The 22,227-nt window shown below is 44.5% G+C and overlaps 1 long non-coding RNA gene and 1 pseudogene across 1 annotated transcript in view; both read left to right on the top strand.

Moving 5' to 3' along the window:
- The window catches only part of LOC103660126, a 46,073-nt pseudogene extending 39,834 nt beyond the window's left edge, over positions 1 to 6,239 (top strand).
- LOC121104411 overlaps positions 1 to 22,227 on the top strand; it is a 104,330-nt gene that overhangs the window by 40,270 nt on the left and 41,833 nt on the right. The window lies entirely within an intron of this gene.

Below are 22,227 nucleotides of genomic sequence, written 5' to 3' on the forward strand. Positions count from 1 at the left end.
AACACAGGCTCTCAAAATCCACCTAACTGACCTCACAGTTTGTACCTGTCCTCTGGGTGGGAATGAACTCTGCCTCCTTTGTGTATTAACTAGTATTAGCAGCCAGCAGTGACGGAGCATTCACTGTGCCAGGAGCTGTATTAAAGGCCTGACATAAATGATCTCATTCAATATTCATTGACCATCTACCATGTACCAGGGGAGAAGAAAGAGATGACTAAAACTCACTCTCTGTACTTAATTTAAACTCTGGCAGGAGGAATAAAGTGAACACAAAAACAGCAGAGGATGTATGGGGATCCAGAACAGTTACAAATAATTATGAGGTCTCTGGGGCATGAAGCTGACTTCTGGATGGTGGATCAGGTGTCCTTGAAAGAAGAAGGAATTTGAACCTATCCTTGAAGGATGGGAAGGAGTTTGACAAGCATATAAGGGAAGTGCATTTGTGGACAAAATGATGGAGTGTTTGGGAAGGTGGAGGGGAGGGGGAAAGATGGGCATTGCCAGGAAGCAGTCACAATATGATCGAACCTAGGCGTGAGACAAATCTGTTAGCCAGATGTGATACCAAGGTTGGAGGAAGCCAGGTCAAGCATTAAACTGGGGATAGAGAATGTATCCAGTGGAAAGCAACAAGCATGTGGGAAAGAAGTTTTGGGGAGGAGCGAGATTCAGGGAGGTGGAGGCATGATTCAGAAATAATGCCACAGGGGCACCTGGGTAGCGCAGTTGTTAAGCGTCTGCCTTCGGCTCAGGGCGTGATCCCGGCGTTCCGGGATCGAGCCCCACATCGGGCTCCTCCGCTGGGAGGCTGCTTCTTCCTCTCCCACTCCCCTGCTGTGTTCCCTCTCTCGCTGGCTGTCTCTCTGTCACATAAATAAATAAAATCTTAAAAAAAAAAAAAAAGAAAGAATGCCACAATTGCTGTGTGTCTGTAGCAATCCATTCAGTCATTCAATATGTACCCCTCATTCATTGTTTTCATGCACTCAACAAATATTTGCTGAACATCCACTGTGTTCCAGCTGTCCATTTATATAATGAGGACTCAGTAGAGTAGAAATCTATGACCTCATGGAGCAGATGCAGACAAAACCATGTTTTTAAAATACCTAGTATGTCAGGTAAGTGGTGGGGAGAAAACCAAGCTGGGAGGGGTGACAGGGAGTACTACCTGGGGAAGAGGGCTGGCATTTTAAAGAGGGTGGTCAGGGATGGCCCCACTGAGAGCAGGACATATGAGCAAAAGAGCTGAGGTTGCAGAGGAAGGAGCCAAGGTTGTAGAGGAAGGAGCCATGTGTCTCCCTGATGGAAGAATGCAATTACAAAGACCCCAGGCAGGGACAGTGCCTTCCAGTCTGGAAAGAGTAGGGAAGCGTGGCTGGAACAGAGTGAGTGAGGAGCACAATGGTTGGTGTGAGGTTAGTGAGGGGAACGCAGACCAGATGGCGAAGGGCAGTGGTTTTCAATGGGTGACACTGCTCCATAGTATTTCTGAAATTCATGGAGCTGTATTTGTTCTAGTGTAGTTGTGTCTAAATATTTCCATGTTAAAATATGTATTTTATTATGGGTTGCTTTCTCTTAATTTCTGCTCTGTATTTTAGATGAGGCATTATATGATTTTCTTTTTTAAAAATTGTGTGTGGAGGGAGGTGATATTATCCTTAAATTCCTTTCCTTGACTGTAAAGGATGTGTTACACAATATTTGCTTCTAAAGGAGCCTTTGAGTCAGACAGGGTCAAGAGCTTCTGAGGAAAAACTACAAAAGCCATTGTAAGGACTGTGGAGTTGACTCTAGAGCAGAGTGGTCAGAGGAGAGTTAGAGAAATACCACGATCAGACTTGAAATTAAACAGCTCTCACTGGCTGCTGTGTGGAGAGTAGACTCTAGGGGGCGAGAGTAGAACCAGGAGGTCAGGTAGGAGGTTACCGCAGCGTCATTTGTCATATGTCTGTCCCAGCTACTGTGACAAAAATACTATACACTGGGTGGCTTATAAATAATAGACATTTATTTCTTACAGTCCTAGAAGCTGGGAAGCCTAAGATCACAGGGCTAGAGGACTTGGTGTCTGGTGAGAGCCCAGATGGCTGTCTTTTGGCTGTCACCTCACATGGAGGAAGGGGCCTCATTTATAAGGGCACTAATCCCACTCACAGGGGTGGAGTCCTCATGATGCAATCACCTCCCAAAGGCCCCACCTCCTAATACCATCACACTGGGGATGAAGTTTCACAATGAATTTTGGAGAGACACAAACATTCAGAGAATAGCGCGAAGTAACAGAGCAGAAGATGATGGTGACTTGGATCGGGATGGTGGCACGGAGGGAATGAGAAGTGCTGATTCTGGAATATTTTTTGAAGGTGGGACCTGTAGGATTTTCTGACAGATTTGACATAGAGTGCTAGAGAAGGAGAGGAGTCAAGAATGACTCCACATTTTCGACCTGAGCAATGAAGGACGTTGATGTCATCAACTGAGATGGGAAGCCCATCTGTAGAGTAGGTTTTGGGAAAACACCAGAATTTACAGGACACCAGCTATGTGCTGGGCACTATTTTAGTCGCCAGGAATTTTCACAGGTGTGATGTGGAACTTTAACTAACAAGTTCTTCAGGACAGAAGCTGAGGCCAGCAAGGACCAGGCTGGTCTGACATGTAAGACTCCAGTTAGACTCTAAGTCCTCTGAGGTCAGAAGCATAGTCTGGCATCTCAGTAACCTTGGCCACCCACTTAGTGCATGTTTGGTAACTATCTGTTGAGTGAATGATGATTCATTGTCTCTAATTCCCTTAGTGATTCAAGTCAAAATGGAATAAAAGTCTACCCAATGTGAAACCATAAAGTTATTAGACTCACTGTTCTGATTTTAGACAGGGGTTTCTTTTAGCCCATTCTAAATCTTCTACGACAGCAGCCCCTCCAGGTCAGACACACTGTGTTTTATCTCTGAATCTGCAGGGCCGACCATCTAGGAGGTTTTGTTGAATGAATATTTATGGAATGGATACATTTTATGTATTTTTAAAGAATACATTTCATTAGATATATTTCATGATATAGTTACAGTATCCATTTTGTTTGCTTCCCAAAGTTTTACTTTCTGTTTTAGAATAATTATTGTGTATATATTCTTTATTAACTATCATTTTTATGACTGTGTAATAATCTATTGTTACCTGGATAAACTATAATGCCATTATTTATTTCCCCATTATTCAACATTTAAGATTCTTTCAATCTGTCAAAATAATAAATAAGACATCAATGAACATTTTCCTTCATGTAGCTTTTAATGTACTTTAGGTTATGCTAGTGGGGTGTTAAGATCCTTGATCAAGGATTGTGGGAGACATCATTAGCATTTACCAACACGTGTTTCTTCACTCCTTTTGGGCAGGCAGAAAACTTCACTTCTTAGCCTCCTTGCCATTGGGTAGGGCCATGTGATGTGACTAGTTGGGCCCAAGAAATGCGAGGGAAAGGAACAGGTAAACCTCACCTCTACCAATCTGGGGAAGGTATGTTGAGTGAGCAAGAAGCCAACATTTGTTATGGTAAACTGCTAGGATTCTAGAATTAATTTGTTACCACAGCTAATCTATCTTATCTTGACTAATACACAGACTTTGGACCTTATTATGGGTTAGGGTATAACCAGGAAAACTGCACAATCATTGGTATAGATATCCAATAAATATCTATTTAGTGATTCAGTGAGACTGGTTGCCAATAATACATGATAATACGGATTTCATTGTTATCAACAGTCATGGATTTATTATTTGGTTGTTCCAGCCGATTTAATAGGCAAAAATCTTGCCATGGCCAACAGAAAACTGGCCAATTTCTTTGCTTATTCGGAAGGCTGAATATTTTTTTGTCTGTTGTTAGCCATTTCCCTTTTTGTGTATTATTTGTTCAAAATCTTTCATTCATTCCCTGTAACTATCGAAAGCCTCATCGTTTTATATATTGGGGATATGACCTTGTTATCATAGAACTTTTGTTCTAGCAGAGAAAAATGACATGTAAATGAATGCTTACATGTTTTAGGTAGTGGCGAGAGCTATGAGAATCAAGGTCAGTGGCTTCAAGAGAGATTAGGTGTGTCTTCACACAGGGGGTCATGCAGCATCTTCCTGATAACATCACTTTTGAAGAAAGGGAATGAGCTAAGAAGATCTTGGGAAGAAAGGGGTTGCAGGCTGAAGGAATAGCACATACAATGGCTGAAGGCAAGGCCATACTTGATATTTTGGGGCTACAGCAAGAAGTCAGTCTGACTGAAGCAGAATCAGTAACGAGAGAGTAGTAAGAGATGAAATTGAAGAGGTAACAAGCTAGAACATAGAGGGTCTCCTAGGCTACTCTTTCATCTTTTGAATTTTCTTTGGAGTCATATGGGAGCCACTGCGGGCTTTTGAGCTGAGGGGTGATGTGATACGGCTTACTATTTAAGGATTACTCTGGCTTCCCTACAGACGAAATGAAAGGGGAGCAAGCAGGAACAAGTAGAAGGCTCTTGCAACGTTTTGTTGGAATAAGAAGACAGCTTAGATAGGGTGACACCATGGGTAAAGTGAGAAGGGGTCAGATCCTTGTTGCATTTTGTAGTGGAGCTAATAGGGTTTGATGATAGATTGAACATGGGACCGACTGAGAAAAATGAAGGAGTCAAGAATGATTCCAAGGTTTTTGACTTGACCAAACAGAAGAATGTAGTTGCCATTTACTCTATTGCTTTATTGAGCCATATTTGGTATTTTTAGTGACTCCAGAAAAAGCCACGAGACATCAAAGGAACAGTATGCTGGGGTGGACATGGTGCTTGCTTTCTAGAGCCAGGGGTCAACCAGTAGACTGAAAGCAGTCCTGGCCTGAGTGGGGTCCTGGCGGCAGTGCAGCGGCTCCCACCTACTTTGGCTCTCCTTGCCGTCTCCTTTTCACTCCCAGAAACATGAGCTCCGGTGTGGCTGTCTCTAATGGCGTCAAGGGTTTCCTGATATGCAGGTGCACAAGCCATCACTGCCAGTGGAGGTGAAGAAGCACGAGAAGGTGGTGCTCTAAGACCTACAGGAGGACAAGAAGGTCCTCTGGGAGAAGGGCCAGGAGGTCCTGGTAAGTGACGTGGGCCAGGCTGGTGACAACCCCTGTGCCACCATTGTCAAGACACTGGTGGCCAAGGACTGCCGCAGCATCCTGTATGATGCAAACTAGAAGAGAGAGGAGAGCAGGAAGGGGGCCTTGTGTTTATCCCCGGGACCCCCGAGTCTGCAGTCCTTAAGAGCAAGATGATCTATGCCAGCTCCTAGGATATCATGCAGAAGAAGCTGATGGAGCTCAAGCATGAATGACAAGCAAACTGTTAGAAAGCTCAGGGCCAGTGCACCCTGGCAGAAAAGCCGGGGGCAGCACCCTTCCTCCCTGGAGGGGCAGCCTTTGTGAGGCCCATCCAGCCCCCTGCCTGGAACGTCCAGCAGCCCCGGACCTGCTGCCAGGGTGGCAGGCTGCCCGGTCCTTGCAAGAGCAGAGGGGTCGAGGGCATTCCGGCAGGGGGAGGGCAATCTCTTCACCGTAGCTGACTCACAGTACCCAACCCCACCTCAGGGACCTCCTCCTTCCTTCCATCCCTGAAGGCTCTAGCCTTCCTAAACCACTTTTGTTTTTGTTTTCCTAAATCACTTTTGATCTGATTTTTTCTTGGCTTGAAGCAGATCCAGTGTCCCCTAGGCAACACGGTTTATGGAGGGCCTGGATTTTTTCAGCAATGGTCCTGCTACCCACGTGTTCCTCCTCATTCCCATACTGCCCACCTCTTACCGCAGTAGTGACTGTGCTCCTCTGTTGAATTCGGGGTGTGAAGGGAATGTTGTGGACAGGACCACTCCCTATTGGGACCAGTTCCCCTCCCCCTTCCCCATGGTTGCAGCCACTTATGGAAGCAGGACAGTAAGAGACCTTCAGTTAAAACACGCATACATGCACACCCCAATTAAAAAAAAGAAAGCAATTGTGGTCTGCTAATGGCCATGGTCATTGGTTCAGGAGTGGGCATATGACCTTGGACAACCCCATCAGAGGCCCAGGACATACATTTAACAATCTGGGAGAGCTACTCCTTCCACTAGAAATGAACATGCTCCCTGAGGCTTCCGGTGGTCCTCATGCTATGAGAGGAACCTGCCCTAAGATAAACGTAACATCCTAGAAAACACAGAAAAGAGATAAAAAGAAAGCTGGGTTCTTTTGAGACATGTTTGAGTCACTATATCCATTCTGACCTGAAATCTATTCAGAGGCCGTTCAGTGACATGAGCTAATAAACTCCCTTTTAGTGTGTATGTGAGCTTGGGCTGTGTTTTCTGTTACTCGCCACCAGGCACGTCCTAATTGACAGAAGCGGCTTTCTATGTAAACGCTGTCCACCGTTCTCAGGCAGAATGCTCTCGCCACCCGGGATCTCAGAACACAGGAAATAGTCACCCCAGAAAATCTGCAAACCATTTGGGGCTTAGGATTGGAGAGTGACATCATGTTCTGGGAGAGGAAAGGCCACCGTCAGAGCGTAAGCTGTCCAAACTCCTGGAGGAATGGATCCCAGGAGCTGTCAGAGCTGCAGACATCACCTGGCATCTGCTGGTCTCGGCCGCTCCCCCGGCAGTGAGGGCTGGGGGTTCCTCCTCAAACAGAGGGTCTTTGGCAACTTACTTCTGAAATGAAATGGAAACTGATCCTGAGTGTGGAGTCTCCGTGAATACCAACAGCATGCTTCAACATTTGTTTCTGGAAATCCTTTACCGATTTTTGTTCCTTTCAAGACAGTCGAGGTTTGTGACAAGCAGGACCGGCTGTGAGTCAGATCGCCTGCACCTCTGTCCGGGCTCCCCAGCGCTAGTGGACCCAGAAGGGCTCCGGGGTTGAGGTCAGCCGGCAGATACGGGCCCTGAGACATCCCCCTCTTGGCAAATTGTCTGCGCAGGGTAGTGGCTTGAGACCCAAGAGGACTGCTGTGTGATAGACTTCCTGGAGCCTCTTCTGCCCTAATTGTCTTGATCGTCACCAAGTCTGAAAGGAATTCTGGTCTAGCGACTGAGAGCATCACAGTCTGCAGCCAGACAGCAAGAGCCTAAATCTTAGATCTGCCACCTACGGACTCCGCCCGTTATTTAACCTCTCGGTGCCTCAGTTTCCTCTTCTGGAAAACGGAGGTAATGCAAAAGTATCTCCTCGAGCTGGTTGGAGGATAAATGGGTTACTCCAATAAGTCTTAGAACAGTGCCTGGCGTCAATGAATATTAGCTATTGAAATGCCTGCAACTTGCTAATACGTAATGATACAGAGATGCCAAAGCAAAAGGAGTTGAAAGAGAAGAAAGAGAGATGCACATACAAAGCAAAGAGTGCTCTTTAATCTCTGGCAAAAAAGAGACTGGTTGGGGTGCCTGTCAACACAGCCCAATCTTCTCTTTCCAGCCAGGGTGGGGTTTCTGGGCTGGAAGCAACGAGACGGAAGGGGAAGCCCAGCCATCTCCTTCCTGCTGTTGTCAGCCTTCAGGACCCGTGGCCGGTGTGGCTTGTCTTTTATGCTGCAGTAATCCTACTCCTAGTAAGAACAACCCTCACTTTTTAGTTCCACTTGGAGTTTCCAGATCCCTTTCATAGTTCTCTATATTCCCCTCCCGGCGGAGTCTCTTGTCTTCCCGTTTCTCAGATGGAAAGAATAGAGTGTAGGCTTGCCCTCTGCTTCCATAATATTCAGAAACATGCAAGCATCATGGATTCTTTGTTTTCCATTCTTTATGTGTTTCATTTTCAAAATGTTCTACCGTTTAAAAATGTATTGCGGTGAGGGGCGCCTGGGTAGCGCAGTCGTTAAAGCGTCTGCCTTCGGCTCAGGGCGTGATCCTGGCGTACCGGGATCGAGTCCCACATCAGGCTCCTCCACTGGGAGCCTGCTTCTTCCTCTCCCACTCCCCCTGCTGTGTTCTCTCTCTCGCTGGCTGTCTCTCTCTGTCAAATAAATAAATAAAATCTTTTAAAAAAAAATGTATTGCGGTGGGGGCTAGGGGGTACCTGCTGGCTCAGTCAGTAGAGCATCCGACTCTTGACCTCGGCTCAGGTCTTGATCTCAGGATTGTGAGTTCAAGCCTTGCATTGGGCTCCACACTAGGCGTGGAGGCTACTTAAAAAAACTGTGTTGCTGGGGCGCCTGGCTGACTCAGCTGATAGAGCGTGTGACTCTTGATCTCAGGGTCATGAGTTCAAGCCCCACACTGGGCAAGGAGCCTACTTAAAAAATTGGAAAAAAAATTTTTTTTAAATGTATTGTTAATTTTTTCTTATGTTTTAATAACCCTGGTTCACACATTGAATAGCATATGTGCCAGGCACTGTTTTTAAGAACTTTATATGTATTAAGTCATTTACTTCTCACAACAACCCAGTTTGATGGCTACTAGTATTTTTCTCCCTTTACAGATGAGATCACTGAGGCACTGTGGCCTACCATGATCAGGTTTGAACTTGGATAGTTTGATTCCAGAAGCAGCACACTTAATTACCATGCTAGTCCATGTGTTCATGGTGGAATTTTAATAACACCAGCAAAGCAAAAAGATGAATTTTTTAAAAAATTATAATGCCAATACTCAGATGTAGCTACTATTAAGATTTGATGTAAATTAATGGCTCTAAATCAGGCAGGGCATACATAAGGAAAGGCATACATGGGGGTTCTTTGGGGAGGTTTTAAAATATGCATGTGCTTAGGTATCGTACCCGAGGGGGAAGGGCAAGCATGAGGATTTGCGCGGGAAGAAGTTAGATGATGCTAAAACAGCCTCTTCTTTCCTCTTCCACATTCCAGTGTCTCCACCCCTGTCCTAGTTGAAAGCCACTGGTGTATCTTTCCGATCTTTTTTTCTATGCATAGCTTCAGGTGCACACGTAAATACACACTTATAAATAACAACTCAGAAACTAATACACGGTAGTTAAAAAAGAAAAAGCTAAGGCAAGCAGGCGATGCTGGCATGTAGTAGGGCGAAATTCCCGACTGCCCTGGATTCGTGCTGTACTTCCAAGGCACATTAGCAAGACAAATACAAGTTTCCAGGTTGGAGCCTGATCGGCTTTCTGAGCATCAACAGCCCTTCCTGTGAGTGTGTTGTTCTGTGATTTGGCAGGTGGAAGTGGCCAAGTTATTCTCCGGCCCGGGTTCTCCCAGGGGCCTTGTACCCGGGGCTGATTTGTGCTTTACAGTCTTGCAGACTCCGCTCGGTGCCAGGGCACTGGACAACTGCCTGTACTCATATTACTCCCCATTCCGGCCCGCACGAGGCGCGGGGCAAACCCAGCAGGATGCCTGGTGTGTTCTGCAAGGAGCGAGGGCCTGAGCCGTGGAAGGGAGAGCCAGAACGAGGTTCTTCCTCTCTCTGCTCCCTGTGATGGCCCATCATAGGACCTGCGACCCTGCTCCCAGGTGCTGACTTCCTCTTCCGCCCCAGTCAGCGGCCTGCATGCTACTTATGTGCAGGAAGCAGGGCTGGTGATTTGGTCTTTCTTCTTCTTTGTATCTTGGTTGCTTGGAACAGTGTCTGGAACAGAGGGAGAAGCAGCTTCTTGTTGGGATGAGTAATGGGCATAACGGCAGCTAACATCTACAGGCTGCTCTGTGCCTCAAACACAGACTAATAAGACAAAAGTTTCTGTTCCAATCTTCACAATGGCCCCATAAGGGAGATTCTAGATTCTATTATTCTCCCCATTGGAGAGCTGAGGAAACTAGGCAGAGAGAGGGTAAATAACTTGCCCAAGGCCACACAGAAAAGCAGCTATCTGCAGTCAGCCCCTGGAAGCTGAGGTCTGGCGGTCAAAGCCACGATGCCTCCTGTTTGCTACCTCCCTCATCCCCTCTCTCCTCCAATTAAATGTGCGCAGTGATCTCCATAAGACTTCCCTTCATCACGTGACTCCCTGATCAAGAACCGTGGAGGCCAGACTCCCCAGCGTAGCGTAGAGGCTGTCTACCGTGGTCCCCAGTCAGCTTCCCACTCCAGAGCAGCCTCTGATCCCGACTGGATTTGCAAGCCGTGCAAGCCTGGCGATGTCACTCTGTCTCCGCTCACGTTCCTCCGCCGTAGAGGGAGGGCGGCGAGGAGCCCGACTTCGTACCACACTGGGGAGGCTTACTCACTGTCCACGGGGGAACGGCTTAGAATGTGGATTTGCAAGTTTTTTCAATCGAGGGTCAGATGGGAAATATTTTCAGCTTCGTGGGTCACACGGTCTCTCAGCCACTCTGCCACCGTAGTGCGAATGCAGTCACAGGCAATAGGGAAAGGAATGCGTCCGGGGGCCAATACACACTTATTTATGGACACCGAAATGCGAACTTCAAATCATTTTCATGTCATGAAGTATTCGTCTATTTCCCCCCAACCATTTAAAAATGTAGAAACTTTTCTTAGCTCATGAACAGTACAAACACGGGCCGGGCCAGATGTGGCCCCCAGGCTATGGTTTGCTGACTTACTGCAGAATATTGTCTGGTGCAGAAAAGCTTAATGAATCCAAGACAAACAGTGTGAAGTAAGGAGACAAAGGAGGGGTTTGTAGGTGCCGAGGGCTTTGACTTGGTAGGGATGTGCGGATGGAAGGGCCAGGTCAAATAGAAGAGACGAAGCCGAGGAACAAATGTCTCCTGAGCATTGATGGTGGCCAGGCGCCCCTTCCTATATATCCTACCATCCCATCCTCCCACTGACCCTGCACCTTCCATCCTATTCACAGAGGCGATGAATGAGCCTCAGAGAGGTTAAGTAACATGCCCAGAGTTGCACAGCTTTTATGTATTAGAATCAAAATCTGAACCTGGTTTTTACAGGATACCAAAGACTGACTTTTCTACTGAATTATCATGTACTGAACACATAATGAGAACCTGTGATGTGTAAGGTGTTGTGCCAGGTCTGGGAACACAGTGGTGTCAAAGATTTGTCTCTGACCAAATGGAGTATTGTCTAGTAGGAGACCAGGTATCCAGATAAGCAGTTCATCTCAGGGTGAAGACTCCTGGGGTGAGAACACATGGGAGAGGCTCAGAGTTGAAGGTTCTAACCCACATTTGAGAAATCACAGAAGGCCTCCCGAAGGAAGCAATGTCTAAAGGAGGCTGTAAGTCAACAAGGAAAGACCCGGGAAAGCACCAAATAGGGAAAAGTAATACTACAGTACAATGTCTCGCTGGCTTAACCAGGTCTCCCGTTGGTGCCCCCCACCCCTGAGAAATCTGGTTCTCAGATTTAGGGCCTTTGAAAGTCCAGCATTCTTTACAGGAGGGTCCCTAAGTCTTCGGTCCTTAAGTGTTCTCTGCCCAGCCTCTCTCTTCATGAAATGCTACCATCGTTTTGGCCCACAGCTCCCTGGAGATGAGACTCAGCCCCCTTTTCTGTTTTTCTCATTACTTCAAGTACTCCATGAATTTGGTAAACCTGACTCAAGATTTTGGTGGAGGGAGGGGGTGCCACGGGGAGGGGTCACATCTGGAGCCCAGGGTTTCCGCCCTCTCCTGGCCCCCCACTTCCTTTCTGGAGTTGCAAACAAAATCCTCCCTTTGTCTTGCTGGGAGTGTCCCACCCACCTCCGGCCCTAAGGATCTCGGTTTCTACTTCTAGTGCTTCAGCGAAGTATTTTCTCAACAAACACAGCTCTACCTTCCTAAGAGGAATTCCGATGAATAAAACGTTCTCCTCTTTACACATATATTGTCTCATTTGCTCCTCCTAGCAAACCTCCAGAACGGCTGCCATTGTCCCCACTATACAGACAGGAAAACTCGGTACCTAGCCCAAATTGTAGTGTCGAGAGTTAAGGACAGGACTGTCTGATTCCAAAATCTTTCTCAGCCACTCCATTCTGTTTTCTAATACCACTCTGATTGGTCTGGAGAAGGCAGGGTAGATGAATATAGTCAGATGCTAGGTCCATAAAGAATATTAATTTCACCAGCAACGCCGGTGAAAGGTTATGGTGTTTGGGGGGAGAACTGCGACCTGGCTGAGGGCACCCCAGAACACTCGGGCCGGGGCTCATTCCACGGGCCTGGCCTGAGAACATTCCTGAAAGTAGCACTGCGGTTCTTTGATAACTAAGCAGACGCTGAGGAGACAGGGAGAAGAGGAAACAGGAAATGAGGAGAGAGGAAAGGAAGCTACAGAGAGCCGGTTCTGTATTCAACAAACAATTTGAGAATTAAAGTGAATCCTGCTATTGAAGCCAGAGACTCTAGAGAGGTTCACACGGGCCAAGGTTTTTGGCCAGCTCTTCAGAGAGTTTGGTTCCAAGCTGGGGAAATGAAGTTACTATGAAGCCAGAGTCTCAACATATGAATCAAAGCCTCCTTTTCAACCTCCAGAAGAATCTGGGGACGGAGTCCCTAGCAGTTTCAGTGCTGCAGGGTTTGGACCCGGGCCACATGTGGTTATGTGAGTGCGTGGCTCCGTGTGTGCCCAGAGGAAAGCTTGACGTGCAGCTGAGAACAGGGAGCCCCGCCTTCAGGAAGCCTTGAGCGAGGAACAGCTAAAATGTGCTTCCTCTTCCCCTCTCTCCACCCCTGAAGGTCACTGTGGGCTGACGAGCCCTTCCCCCACACCCTGTGACTGAGTTCAGCTCCCCTCACCCCACCCCTGCCCTTACAGGCGCCCTGGGCTGAATCTGAGAGGTGGCACTTTATCCCCATCGCTCTCCTGGCTGGGCTCTCTCTCCTCTGCACTTCTGCTCTCAAGGATGAAGGGAATCACATGCCACTATCACACTGGTAGATACTGGCTGGCCCCAAAGGTCTGCTTCTGTTTCATGAGGGTAGGACAGTGGGTAGTTCTGGAAGTAGGAATTCCTCTTCAGCTTCCAAAGCAAAGATTGCTTAGAACAGTGTCTGGTCCATAGTACCTGCTTTAGAGTTATTAGCTTTTATGCTCCATCCTGACCTAGCTCCTGCGTGTGCTAGAGTGAGCAGTGAACAGAAGAGGTGGGGGTGCGGGGGCCTTGAAGGTTAAATATTTGAGCAGCGGGTGGGGCAAGAGCACACACAAAGCCCAGGAGTGGGAATTAGGAAGGTGTCTTTGCAGAAAAGCGAGTGGACCAGATGGGATCGAGAGAAGCATTCCTATAAGTAGTGGGAACAGCTTAAAACTCTTGGGGCCAGGCTGTTTAGGGTCTTGACTGCCAGGCAAGGGTGTTTGAACTTGATCCTACAAGTAACGGGGAGCTGGATGACTTGGATTTTAACACCCACATTATTTTGCTATCCTAGATGAAGACTTGGTATTTAATTGAACTCCTACAAAGTTCAGAAGTACAGAGTTGAGCTTGGTGTGAAGTTGACTGTACCTTGCATTTGGGCTCTGTGTCTTTCCTCTCTCCCTCCCCTCTCCCTCCTGCCCTCATCTCTCCTCCCTGCTCTCCTACTCCTCCCCTCTGCATTTTACTGGGTCTAAAACTCTGTGCATTGTATCTTTCTTGCAGTTGGTAACTAATCCTGGGAATCTTCCCATCAGCTGGTGAGAAGCTGGAAATGTGACAGGTTCTTTTTTTTTCTTTTCCTTTTAAAGCAGGATTAGGCAGCTAATTATACATTCTGTACAGAAAGAAACATGTCTCATTTCTCATCTCTGAGGTTGTCAGATCCCATCCTATTCTACCAGAGGCTTAATTTATACTGTCTGGCTTACCATGGGATAGTCCATATGAAGCTCTAATTTGAGTTATCTGTGGGTCCCGTTCTCCCCAATCCTAATAGACCAATGGTTTTCAACCAGGGAATAATTTGCTCCCAGGGGACCTTTGGAAATGTCTGGAGACATTTTTGGTTGTCATAACTTGGGTGGAGATGGAGAGTAATGTGCTATTGACATTTAGTGGGAGGAGACCAAGAATGCTGCTTAACACCCTGCAATGCACTGGACAGGCCCCCGCTGCCCCCTGCCCCCTCCCCAAGAATCATGTAGTTCAAAATGTCAGCAGTGCTGAAGCCTCTGACTGAGACAGGAAAGTGGAGTGATCTCAGTCAGTGTCTGTGTGGATAGGATAGGGATGGGGCAGGATAATTGATCTGAGGAAAAGGTCCAGGGGAAGCAAGTGTTCTGAGAAGCATTTGGCCTAGAAAGAAGACCAGAAGTTTTCAATATACTACTTATGAGCAAATACAATTTGCCCATTTTTAACTAGCTCCCCCATGGAAATATCAAAATTTCAGTATATTGCCTCCTGTGATAATTAGTCTACCAAAAACTAGTCACTGGAAGCCACCACTTGTCAAGTGACTTGTGAAACCTGAGGTATTCATGGCTTCTGAAAAGCTACCCGCGTGAGGAACTATTGCTATGTTTGGCTTTATTTTGAAGGCCCTCATAGTTTTGACTTTAGAAACATAGAATAGTCTTGGAAGGCAGGTACCAGACAACCATTTTGGTGGGGGAATATGTGGCACCTCAAGCATTTTTATATCCAAGTGGTAAGTCATGAAACTTGATCCTCTTATGAAGAAAGTGGTTGATTATTAACTGCATTTCAAGGAGTGGAGACTCTAATTCCAGTGGTTCCCTAGGTCTATAATGTCTCTCACAGATCAGATGGTCTCAGCTCTTTCCACAGTAAGCTCTGCCCACCAGGCTTCGTCCTCAACCTTGTGCTCTCCCCTGCCTCACCCATTCCCTAGTGTCCTCATCCAGTCCTGAGGCATTCATCCTCTCCTTATGCCAGTGGCCCTTCGTCCTCACAGGCAATCCCACTGCATCGTCCTGTTTCCCTGAAGGACGATTTCCATCTTCTTTCTCCTCAAACCTCCACCATCCTCTTCCCCATCGCTCTGCACAGATGACCTTGTTTCCTATTTCCCTGAGCAAAGAGAAGCTATCGGAAGAAACTTCTATCAACTCCACCACATCCATCAGCCTCTGTGGCCTTTTGGTACTTCTTTCTCTCCAGTCGCCATGGTCTAACTCTAGGCTCTTCCCCTCTGCGTACTTGGACATCATTTGCCTTCTTTCTCCTGAATTCATCCTTTCCCACTCCTGCTCACCTGGATAATTTCTGTCAGCTTATGTACAGTATATTCCATATTAAAAATAGAAATCTTCCTCGACGCTCCATCTTCCTCTTGCAATTGTCCCAGTTTCAGTTCCATTTAATAGCAAAAAAGGTTGCCTCCATTATCCTCCTCATTCTCTCCAACTTGTCTCTCCTGAACCCTTTTTACTTACACTTTCATCCCATCAAACCAGTGAAACCTATTCTTGTCAAGGTCACCACGACCTCTATTTGGCCAAACTCAATAGTTAATTATCAGTCCTTATTGAGACATTCCACATGACTCCCGACAGCCCAGGACAGCCAGCATGATTGTTTCCTTAGTCGTGAAATGTCTTCAATCCAGGGAAGATTTACAGTTAATTAGAGAGATGAAGTAAATCAGATCCATAGTATTGTGTTTCTTTATGTTAAATTTGGAAATAATCTGTGTGTATTTGATATTTTAACATTTGTAATGTGCAGTACTTGCAAGGTTGAAATGAATTTGATATGTTGGGAGACAAGATGCTATATTCAGAGACTCTTGTAAGAGGCTTACAAAGCAAACTTTGTAATCGATTACAAAATTTTGAACTGGTTACACTGCACTTATAAGTTTGATTTTATTGGTTTTACAAGAATGACTGAAATAGGATTTTTTTTTTTAAGTCCATGAATTCACAGTTAATGAACATAGACAGTAAGAGCCGCACACTGGATTCTGGAGCCAAACTTTATGGTTCACAAAACAATTCAGATATTACTAGCTATATATCTTGTGAGAATTACCCTCTGTGCCTCAATTTTCCCATACTTAAAATAGGGATAAGAATAACATGATTTATCTGCTGGGATTTCTGTGAGAATTACAGGAGCTGATGATGTGAATTGTCTAGAACAGTTTCTGGACATGGGAAGGGCTGTGTTAGCTGTCATTGAAAAGCAAATCAAATATATTAAATTTATAAATGTAGTTAAAAACCTTTAAAGTTGTTTAGTGAACTAGGTCTGAGCAGAACAAACCCTTCATCAAAGCCTCCCATAAAACAAGTTGTTAAGAGTTCCCTTGGAAATGGCATAGTAAGATTTGTCGAAGTGACTTAAAAGCTAGAAGAAAGGAGTAGGATTCTAAATTTGTTACTCCAATAAATCAAATACGGCTTACAAAAATAAGTAGCCCCCAAACACACCTTTCTCGTACAACAAAGTTGTTTTCTGGGGCATTCGAAGAAAACTCACAAAGGCTGAAATAATTGCCTAAGAGCCTTGACATCTTGCGGTTGCCTCTGGGCTTTGGAAGTTTCTATGGAGCAGCCCCAGGCCCAGCCGTAAGGAGCCAGTTTAGGGGAAACTGCAGCTGGAAGCAAAGCTGCCCAGCTGAGCCCGACCTCAATTAGCCGGTCCTCAGCTCCCTCACCGGTAAGTGAGTCGGTGCTCTATACATATTAATGCATTCAATCCTCACAATAACTCTACGAAGCATGTATCTGCTCTTATCCAGCAAAGTGATTTGCCCCAGGCCACATAGCTAATTAGTGGTCACACAATGGGGGTTCAGAGTCAAGAAGTCTGGCTCGAGTCCACGGTTAACGACACTTTGATATTGTCTAGTCTAATATAATCCATGACATTTAAAAAAAATTGACGGTTGTAGCCCGCTACGTTGATTTCATGACCCTGTGATTTTAAAAAGCACCTCCAAGGAGTTGTTCTGTGAAAGTAAGAACTAAAAATCAAATTGTCCCTCAAGAATCTTAAAAACAAAATTTCCATAGTTGGGTTGTGTTCCTAGAGCTTGTCATCACTGCCTTCCCCCTGACCCCCAAGAAAAAGCCCTTTGAACGTGCTCTTTTGTGCCGTGGTGGTGAGGAGCTCGGCAGATAGAATAACACTGGGCCAGACATTCCCTTCCCCTCACTCACCCACTTCCCCCCAACTCCCAGGTGCTCCAGAATCAACAGGAATTCACCACTTCCTGATGAAAAAGAGGGACTGTCACCAGCATTCCAGGGAAAGGGAATGGCTGCCTCCTAGCCCTCTCGGGAGCTCTTTGAGCTGTGGCCTCACGAAGGCGAGTGTGGGTCTCAACAGAAGAATAAAGTTTGATCCAAGCACAGCAGTTTCCGAGGGGCCCGGACCACCCCTGGGGCAGGGCAGGGAGGACCTCTGATAGTTCTAGAACTTGATTTGAAATAGAGGCTGTAACTGCAGCTTTATCAATTTGAGACTGGAAGGGAACCAGCTAAAACTCTCATTCCATTGTGTATATAAAAGGCCAGCCATGGGCAACAGATTTGTTTTTGACACACTTGAAAAAAGTATATTTTCCAGTTTTATTGAGAAGTAACTTATGTATCCCACTGTATACATGTGAGGTGTGCAGTGCGATGGTTTGGTTGATGTATACTGTGAAATGAGTACCCGGTAGGTTTAGTCACCATTCATCACCTCATAGAGATACAGCAAAAAGAAAAGAAAGAAAAATTTCTCCTTGTGATGAAAACTGGTGGCATTTAGTTTCTTAGCAACATTTCTGTAGCTCATACGGCATGGTGACTATAATCATCGTGTCGTATGTACCTCCCTAGTCCTTCTTTATCTTGTAGCTGGAAGTCTGTACCTTTGGCCACTTTTCTCCAATTCCCCCTTGTTCCACCCCTGCCGCTGGTCACCACGAGTCCGACCTCTTCTTCTGCTGAGTTTGGGGGGTTTGTTCTTTTAGATTCCACATATAAGTGAGAGCATATGGTATTTGTCTTTCTCTGACTTATTTCACCTAGTATAATGCCTTCAAGGTCCATCCAGGAGAAAAAAATTCTTACATAATTACAAGTTCCATGTGAAAAGGAAACAGAAATACAATCTTCAGGTTTACATATATATGTGCCTCAACTCAAAACTAATATCAGAGTGTTGACTTAGGGGGAAAAGAAAGTGAAATGAGGGCAACTGGAAGTATGTAGAAAAAGGGCTTTATATAACAGTCTTTCAACATTTCTCCTATACTCTGAATAGTTTAGGTAAAAGTAATAGGAAAGTAATAAACTCTGCCCCACTGCATCTTACCTCACAGGGGTTGTTTTTAGGGATTCTGAGGCGGCAGATGACAATCTTGCTACGGTTGAGAGACTGACAAAAAACTTCCGTACTGTACGTGGTCTCTTTCTCTTTTTTTACTTTTAAAAAGAAAAACCCAGAAGGATGAATCAGATTTGTATAAATGGGGGTTTGCCAAGAGAGTGGCCAGTTTGGCTTTATGATCTTATGGAGTAACATGACCCTGCACACACACACACACACACACACACACACACACACACACACACTTACAGACATACAGATACACACATACGCACACATATATACATATCTATACACATATACATAAACATATATACATATACATACACCCCCATACACATATCCTGGACCAGCAATGGGGCTTTGTTTTTCTTGCAAATATATGTTATTTTTTCTTTAAAAATGTTTTTTATGCAAAATAGCACCTGTTCATTTTGGTGTTAATCGTACCCTGAGTCTCTAACAGTATTATTAACAGTAAAATAGTTTCGTGCTGGTTCATGTTCTCAAGGTGTCTTTTCGTCCCCCCTCGCAGTAACCTCTGGGCTGTGACTGGGTTTTACAGCAGGTACAATAAACTCCACTAGAGCAAGAGCTGGTCTGGTGGTGGCGACCTTTCAGTTCCAGCCCAGAGTCAGCCGTTAACAAATTGTGGCTTCCTTGTTGTCCCTGGACAATCTAATTTATAGATTAAATTTATAGGATCTAATTTATAGATTAAAAATTATATTGTATCTGCTTTTTAAAAAATACTAAGACTCAAAAGAGGATAAGTAAAGCACCCTGATTGCTAATTAATCGATCTGCAATCCATTTTTACCAAGTAATCGTACACGTTCCAGCCGCTGTGGAAGACATCACAGTGGAGATGCCTGTATGGGATTTGGGAGACACGAGATACCCCTTTTCTTTTTGAGTTTTGAAAATTTTTGTTTTGAAATGATTTCAAACCTAAAGAAAAGTTGCAGGAAGAATACAAATATCCTGTATGCTCTTCCTCCAGATTCCCCAATTGTTAACAATTACCTAATTGTTTTTGTCATTCCATCGTTGTGTGTGTGTGTGTGTGTACTTGTGTGTACACTATTTTTTTCTGAACCATTGGAGAGTAAATTCAGACATGATGCTCCTTTACTCCCAAATACTACAGTGTATATTTCCCAAGAATGAAGATGCTATTTTATGGCACAGTTTTCATATTTGGAAGTTGAAACTGATACCATATTATTTTCTAATGTACAGTGCTTATTCGAATTCCACCAATTGTCCCAGTAGTTTACTCTGTAGCAAAAACAATTTATTTTTCTGGTCCCGGATCCAGTCCAGGGTGGCAGGTGACATTTAGTTACCATGTTTCTTTAGTGCCCTTTAATCTGTAAATTGCCTCAGATTTTGTGTCATGGCCTTGACATTTTTTTTAAGAGGACTGACCAGTTACTTTGTAGAATGTTCGTCAGTTCTGGTTTGTCTGAGATTCCTCATGATTAGATTCACGTCATGTATCTTTGGCAGGAATACCACAGAAGTAATATTGTTCCTTTCCACTGCATATTATGGGACACATCGTGTCAATTCCATTCCCGGTGATATTAACTTTGACAGTGAAGATGGTGTCTGCCAAATTTCTCTATTGTAAAACAACTATTTTTCTCTTTGTAATTAGTAAGTAATCTGTGGCAGATACTTCCTCAACAAACTTTTACTGATTAATTTTAGAATCCAATTGATGATTCTTTCTGAATCAATAACTATGACAGTTTCTATATATTTAGACTGTGCAACATGATGTGGATTTTTCTTATATTGGTTTATTTACTTTAGAGAGAGAGTGTGCATATGTGGGGAGGGGAGGCAGAGAGAGAGGGAGACAAGCAGGCTCCCCCTGAGCAGGAGCCCAACACGGGGCTTGATCCCAGGACCCTGAGATCATGAGTCAGATGCCCAACGGACTGAACCACCCAGGTGCCCCAACTTGATGTTTGATATACATATGCATTATGAAATGATTATGATAATCAGGCTAATTGACATATCCATCACCTCACATTGTTACCATTTGTGTGTGTGTGAGAGAGCATTTGAGATCTACTCTGTTAACAGTTATATAATACATTATTATTAACCATAGTCACCATGCTGTACATTGGGTCTCCAGAACGTATTCATTCGTCATATAACTGAAAATTTGTGCACTTTGACCAATATCTCCTCTCCCCTCAATCCCCCAGCCCCTGGTAACCACTATTCTGTCCTCTGTGACTATGAGTTCAACTTTTTCTTTTCTTTTTCTCTTTTTTCTTTCTTTCTTTCTTTTTTTTTTTTTTTTAAGATTACACATAGAAGTGAAATCATGCAGTATTCGTTTTTCGGTGTCTGCTTATTTCACTTAGCATAATGTCCTCCAGGGTTATTCATGTTGTAGCAAATGAAAGTATTTCCTTCTTTTTCAAGGCTGGATGGTATTCCACTGTATGTGTATCTACATGTGTATATATATGCCACATTTTCTTTATCCGTTCATCTGTCGACGGACACTTAGGTTGTTTCCATATCTTGACTATGGTGAATAACGCTGTGATGAACATGGTAATGCACGTGTATCTTCAAGATAGTGATTTTATTTCGTTTGGATATATTCCTAGAAGTAGATTGCTGGATCATATGGTATTTCTCTCTAATCACTGATGACCAGATGAAAAGGCAATCCATAGAATGACAGAAAATATTTGCAAATTATATATCTGATATGGGTCAAGTATCTACAACATATTTAAAAACTCTCATAACTGAACAACATAAAGACAAACAACCCAATTACAAAATGGATCTGAATAAACCTTTCTCAAAAAGTTATACATGGGACGCCTGGGTGGCTCAGTCCAAGTGTCTGCCTTGGGCTCAGGTCATGATCCCAGGGTGCTGGGACTGAGTCCCACACTGGGCTCCCTGCTCAGCAGGAAGCCTGCTTCTCCCTCTGCCTGCTGACCCCCCGCTTGTGTGCGTACGCTCTCTCCCTCTCTGACAAATAAATAAATAAATAAAATCTTTAAAAAAACAAAAGTTATACAAACGGCCAAAAGGTGCACAACCTTGTTAGCCAGCATGGAAACTCAAATTAAAACCTCAATGATTTCACATCAACTATAATAACAACAACAACAATAACAACAATAACAGATAATAAGTGTTGATAAGAATGTGGAGAAATTGCAACCCCCATATATTGGTTGCTGATGGGAATATAAAATGCAGTCACTTCGGAAAAGAGTCTGGCAGTTCTTCAAAATGTTAAACCTGGAGTTATACAATCCAGTAATTCTAATCCTAGGTGTCCATCCAAGAGAATTGAAGACATATGTCCACACAAAAAGTATACATAAATGTTCACAGCAACATTACTCATAATACCAAGAAGTAGAAACAATCAAAATGCCTATTAAATGATGAATGGATAAACAAATGTACACCCATATAATAGAATATTATATCCATAAAATAGAATAGTATATCCATATAATAGAATATTATTCAGCTGTAAAAAGGAATAAAGTACTGACAGATGCTACAACATGAATGAAACTTGAAAACATCATGCCAAGTGAGAGAAGCCAGACATAAAAGGCTAATAATTCCCTTTATGTGAAATGCCCAGAGTAGGCAAATCCATAAAGAGAGAACGTAGATTAGTGGTCGCCTAGGGCTGTGGGGCAAGTAGAGAGCAAACGCTAATGCGTACAGTTTCTTTTAGGAGTAATGAATAGGTTTTAAAATTGATTGTGGTGCTGGATGCACAACTCTGTGAGGATACTAAAAACCATTCAATTGTGCACTTTACATAGGTGAATTGTATGATATGTGAATTATATCTCAATAAAACTGTCATATACAAAGAAAGAAAAGAGATTGGAGGGAGAGAAGGGAGGAATGAAAGGAGGAGGATGGGAAGGAGAGAGAGAAGGAGGCAGGAAAGAGGGGGAGAAGAAGGAAGGAAGGCAGTCTAAAGCATGGATGGCCTGTGGACAGGGGATGTAGGGGACGAGGTCAGCACGGCAGACGGTAGG

Source organism: Ursus maritimus, unplaced genomic scaffold, assembly GCF_017311325.1.
Source record: "Ursus maritimus isolate PB19 unplaced genomic scaffold, ASM1731132v1 scaffold_21, whole genome shotgun sequence".
Lineage (NCBI taxonomy): Eukaryota > Metazoa > Chordata > Mammalia > Carnivora > Ursidae > Ursus > Ursus maritimus.